Here is a 6,000-nt window from a genome sequence, read left to right on the forward strand (position 1 = left end):
TGTAAAAATAAAAGTAAAAAAAGTAAAAGAATAAAGTAAAAAAAATTTGAAAAACCCCCTCCTCCAATAAAAACGTAAATTGACCCATTTTCCCTATTTCAGCCCCAAAAAGAGTTAAAAAAATATTTTATATACATATTTGGTATCACCGTGTGCGTAAATATCTGAAATATTAAAATAAAATGTTAATGATACCGTACGGTGAACGGCGTGAGCGTAAAAAAATAAGTCCAAAATAGCTGCTTTTTTATAACATTTTATTCCCAAAAAAATAATAAAAAATGTATTAAAAGTTTTATATAAGCAAATATGGTATCAATAAAAAGTAATGATCATGGTGCAAAAAATGAGCACTCATACCGCCGCTTATACGGAAAAATGAAAAAGTTATAGGTCTTCAAAATAGGGGGATATTAAACGTACTAATTTGGTTAAAAAGTTTGTGATTTTTTTTTTAAGCGCAAGAGTAATAGAAAAGTAAGTTATCATGGGTATCATTTTAATCGTATTGACCCAAAAAATAAAGAACACGTGTCACTTTTACGGTAAATTGTATGGCGTGAAAACGAAACCTTCCAAAATTGGCAAAATTGCGGTTTTCTTTTTTATTTCCCCACACAAATAGTATTTTTTTGGTTGCGCCATACATTTTATGGTAAAGTGAGTGATGGCATTACAACGAACAACTGGTCGCACAAAAAAAAAAGCCCTCATACTAGTCTGTGGATGAAAATATAAAAGAGTTATGATTTTTTGAAGGCGAGGAGGAAAAAATGAAAACGTAAAAATAAAGTTTTCTGCGTAATTAAGGCCCAAATGGGCTGCGTCCTTAAGGGGTTAAACCATGGTGAGCAAATGGAGGAGGTCCTCTGAGGACCATAGCCAGTAGCAATGTGAGTGTTTTTAGCCAACAGGCAGATTGTCTAACACTGGTCTATATTTGCTGCATATAAGACAAAGAAGGCTGAAATACTAGAAAACAAATATTTATTTCTGCCTCTATTGTCTTCTATGTGGCAAATATGCCGGTTCACAGTATGGACACCAGTCTTAACTATTCTAGCTTTGGCTAAGTTCCCACGTTCGTTATGCTCCGGTAAAGGGAGGTCCGCCGCTCAGTTTGTCAGAAGGACGGGAGTTGTTTTATCTGCTCAACTCCCTTAAAATACTGGACACCCAATGGACCCCATTCCAGTAAATGGGATCCAACAGGGCCCAGTCGTTTAAGCTGTGTTTGGCACACCAATTAAAAAAGAGCCAAACGGACTCATACATACAAACCATGGCACATCATCTATGAATCCAATATACTATTTGTACATTTAAAAAAAAAAATTGGAACACAGAGAAAACCCATATAGGCAATGGATAAAAAAGCATGCAAACTGCCTCATAGATAGGGTCCACACATGGTATTTTGATTGAAATCTATACCAAAGCACAGGAAAAGGTTCAAATATTTCCCTATGTCCATTTTAGTACTGGTTTGGGCTAAATATACTGGCCAAAATAGTATGTTCACACCCAACTATATACCTTCAGTGGGGCTCGGTGCAATATTCAATAACCACTGACACCCTTAAAAGGTAAACAAGCAGCGATACCTGTTTTCTCAGATAGGGTTGTCTAAAACTGTCATTTTTTATTACTTTAATATGTCTTTTTAGCCCTACCACTGAGTTTACCACTATATTTATTGTGTAATAGTTTTTTTTTTATTTTATGGATAGATTGTTTTTTGCACTAAGACACCAAGATTTCTAGATGCATTTTCTAGGCTTGCCAAGATATTTGATCCAAGCACAACACATAGTCAACTATGCAAAATAACATTCTAGATATTCTAATTTTACTAAGTACTGGAAAGGGGTAACCCAGCAAGGGCATCAAATGATATGGCCCTATAAAGACATAATATACAGATAAATGTTACAGCAAAAATATGACCAAGTCTACAGAAGGATGGATAAGAACAATAGAACTATTGCTACTCTAGGGCAATCTGCATGAAGCAGAGCCATGTGCATTAGCCTGTATCGCAACAAGCACAGATGCCATGCATCGTGCTGAGGTGCTCCTTTTTTAGTTATTGCTTAATGTTATGATATTATAACTTGCTAATATGGCATACAATAGAGTTTGCCACAATTTTCCTGTCAGATCTATACAGAATCTTACAGAAAATTCCAGAAGTATAGGTATAGTAAGGAATAGTACAGTAGGACCCCATTAAAGCCCCGAAAATTTTATGGAGCTTAAGGTAGGGATGTGTGTAAGTGGGTAAATAACTGGCTCAGTGATAGGAAACAGAGGGTGGTTATTAATGGTAGTTATTCTGATTGGGTGACTGTTACTAGTGGGGTACCACAGGGGTCAGTCTTGGGTCCTGTTCTATTTAATATATTCACTAATGACCTCGTAGAGGGGTTGAATAATAAAGTAGCAACCTTTGCAGATGATACTAAACTCTGTAAAAAGGTTAACACAATAGAGGACAGTGCACTGTTACAAATGTATCTGGATAGGTTGGAAGCTTGGGCTGGGAAGTGGCAGATGAGGTTCAACACTGATAAATGTAAGGTAATGCACATGGGGAAGAAAAATCCGGGCTGGGATTATATATTAAATAGGAGAACACTTGGGACGACTGATGTGGAAAAGGACTTGGGAGTCATAGTTAACAGTAAATTTAGCTGTAGTGACCAGTGTCGGGCAGCTGCTGCCAAGGCAAATAAAATCATAGGGTGCATCAATAGGGGCATAGATGCCCACGACAAGGAAATAATTCTACCGCTGTACAAATCACTAGTCAAACCACACATAGAATACTGTGTACAGTACTGGGCACCAGTGTACAAGAAAGATATAGTGGCGCTGGAGAGGGTTCAGAGACAGGCAACCAGGGTAATAAGGGGAATGGGAGGACTACAGTACCCAGAAAGATTATCAGAATTAGGGTTATTTAGTTTAGAAAAAAGAAGGCTTAGGGGTGACCTAATAAATATGTATAAATATATCAGGGGACAGTACAGAGATCTCTGCCATGATCTATTCATACCCCAGACTGTATCTATAACAAGGGGGCATCCTCTACGTTTAGAGGAAAGAAGGTTTCTACACCGGCACAGACGGAGGTTCTTTAGTGTAAGAGACTGTGGAATTCTCTGCCAGAGGAGGTGGTCATGGTTAACTCGGTAAAAGAGTTCAAAAGGGGTCTGGATGCATTTTTGGAGAATAACAACATTACAGGATATGGATTCTAGATCTATAGGGACAGAAGGTTGACCCAGGGATTTATTCTGATGCCATATTTGGAGTCGGGAAGGGATTTTTACCCCTAGTATGAGGGTTTTTTGCCTTCCTCTGGATCAACTCAGTAGGGACTCATTAGGGATATAGGCTGAACTTGATGGACTCACCCTTATGAACTATGTTACTAAATGTTCATGTGCACGAGGAGCTGTTTTAAGACCAGATTCGTGCACTGTGGTTGCATTGCAGTTTCCACTTATAATTTTTTAGGCGCAACAAGGAATGGACCCAAACAAGAACAAAGAAGGAAAATGTTACATTACTTTCTTTGGTCTTCTTTATCCTTGGAGAATTACCCAGTTTTCCATAAAACACAGAAGCATAAGTCTTGACATGGCAGTGTGAAGCTAGCCCTAGGCACCATTTTAATGGGGGGCTTTGGCACTATGGTTGTAAACTTAGCCCTGGAAAAAAATCCCCTTAGTCAAAGTATAAGGCTGTGTTCACACTGCTTTTTTTTTGTTTATGTATAACATATACTATTGAAAGTGATACAATGTATGCATTAAAAGGATGAAAAAAATGGATTCCTCTGTATGCTCCGTTTCCCATTGACTTACATTATAACAAGAAAAAAAACACATTGCAATGTATCCTTTTTTTTTTTTGCAGTGTAGTCAACTTTGCTTTTGTATATAACAAAATTAAACATCACAAAATGGAAAAGCACAAAGCGCAGTGTGAGCCTAGCCTTACTAATATTAATAAAGTATTGATCTGTTGTGTTGATTTTGACCTGTATCTGTGTCCAAACTTAACTTTTGGTACAGTATAGCAGATTTTCTCCATTGCTTGTCTATAATAGAGATCAGACAGTCTTTTATATTGTATTAGTGCTTGTATTGCATGCTAGACACAAAAATCACAATGTCCCCAAATGTATAAACACAAGCTTCATGACTTCTTAATGAATGACCTTCCTCATGTTTAAGGTAAATGCTACAAGGGTGGGAAGAAGAAAGATAACTGCAAATGAATAGACCCCCAAGTGTTTCCTCCAGCTAATCTGCTGAGCCTTGTCCCCCTCCCTCCTGGGATTGGCAGCATTCCCTCCCTTGGCCCTTTCCCTGATCTCCCGCCACTTACCTGTAGCTCAGTGCTGGACGTTGATTAGGCAAGAACTGGTAGATTGTGTTTGTTTGTGAGTGACTATTGTATAGCTGTGCAGTGTGAATACAGCTCTATGCACAGAGCAGTGCCTGTTATTTTAACTCTGTTCAGTTTGGCTGTGTCATAATATTTGCAACGTGTGCGTTAATGTGATCTTTCCTGCAGGGAGATGCCTATGTGTGGTGCTATAGGTAAACAGTGATTTGTGCGTGTCAGCGACAATAGCTGGCTCTCAATTTTTTTTCTTTTAGAAACTGACTGTAAATGTGTCTAAAAAAAAAGAAAAGAAACGTGTTTGTCGGTTCATGTCATGACGAGTATATGTCTATATATAAATCACAGTGCAGACATATACTGGATGTCGTGGACGGATTGCAGTTGTAGATGTGGATTGCTCAGCAAATGTTGATGTGGATAAATGAACATATCGCGCTTAGTTCAGGAGTAACGTGTGTGCCTGTGTATGTATGGTAGTGCCTTTATTAGCGGATGTCTTGTTTCCTGGAGAAGCAGTGTTGTGTCTGGTAGCATGTGTGTGCGGATGCTGGCACTGGTGCTGCTGCCATGTCTCTTCTCTTCTATGTGGTCCAGTCTTCAGACTCCGGCATCCTCAGTCCAGGGAGCAGTGTCTTTTCCTCACATCCTCAGCTGCACGAATGAAGGAAGGTGTCCGGCAGACACAAAGCTTTGTAGACACCAGCCCAATGCTGCACAGTTGACTGCTGCAGAAGTCCTTGCTGCTCATTCTCGCAGGCATCCAGCAGCACCCGGCTGCACTGCTTTCCTGTCACACCATCCCCCTTTCTCCCATTCCATTTTACATTAGTGTCTCTGGGTCTATCCTGCAGCCTGATTTGTTGCTCTTCTTTATCTTCCCTTCCTTCTCATTCTAACCTTCCACCTCCCAACATCTCATACCCCTCCTCTTATTTATCATCCCAGACTGGATTTCAAGGGGCACCCATATAATATCTTAAGATTCTGAATGAAGGGTTCTGTTGTGGTCCCTCCTTTTTTTCCCCCTGAAAGGGAGGAGGAAAAAGTGTATGTATCCCTTGTGGCTTATGAGATAGATTGCTGCTGCTGTGTACCTTTAGATCTGACACGAGTACACAGGGTCTCTTCTATCGCAGCTTACTGCAGTGTGAGATGAATTAAATAGTATAAAGACAGAATAGTGTAAGGACAACCCCCAGCCTGTAACCACGATGAGGGCACCATAGGTCCTCCTGTGTATGATGCTCTATGTGCATCCCAAATATTGCACAGCATTCAATTAGCATTAATTACAGCTCCCGGGCCCTAGTTGTCTTGCCGGTCAGGTTTGTAGAGAGAGAACATACATACCCCTGATGATTCTTGACTTGGATGTAGGAAGATAGGAAAGGGGAAGAATGAACCCCCCATTGCTTATGTACTCAACCTTATCAAATGGGTAGAATCAATAATTGAAATACAGCTCCACCACCATAAAACAAAAGAGGACGGCCGCCGTGGGCATATCAACTTAATTACACTGGCAAACCTTGAACTTCACAAGAACCTAGATCTACTGTGGGTGGTGTATGAATGTTCTAG

At 39.7% G+C, this 6,000-nt stretch overlaps 1 protein-coding gene across 1 annotated transcript in view; it reads right to left on the reverse strand.

The window, feature by feature from the left end:
- MINAR1 (membrane integral NOTCH2 associated receptor 1) overlaps positions 1 to 5,505 on the reverse strand; it is an 83,496-nt gene extending 77,991 nt beyond the window's left edge. Inside the window, exon 1 of the mRNA XM_056571557.1 lies at positions 4,399 to 5,505. The gene's annotated coding sequence lies outside the window, so the exon portion shown is untranslated. The remainder of the gene's footprint in view (positions 1 to 4,398) is intronic.
- Positions 5,506 to 6,000: the final 495 nt, after the last annotated feature.

Source organism: Hyla sarda, chromosome 4 (assembly GCF_029499605.1).
Source record: "Hyla sarda isolate aHylSar1 chromosome 4, aHylSar1.hap1, whole genome shotgun sequence".
NCBI classification, from domain to species: domain Eukaryota; kingdom Metazoa; phylum Chordata; class Amphibia; order Anura; family Hylidae; genus Hyla; species Hyla sarda.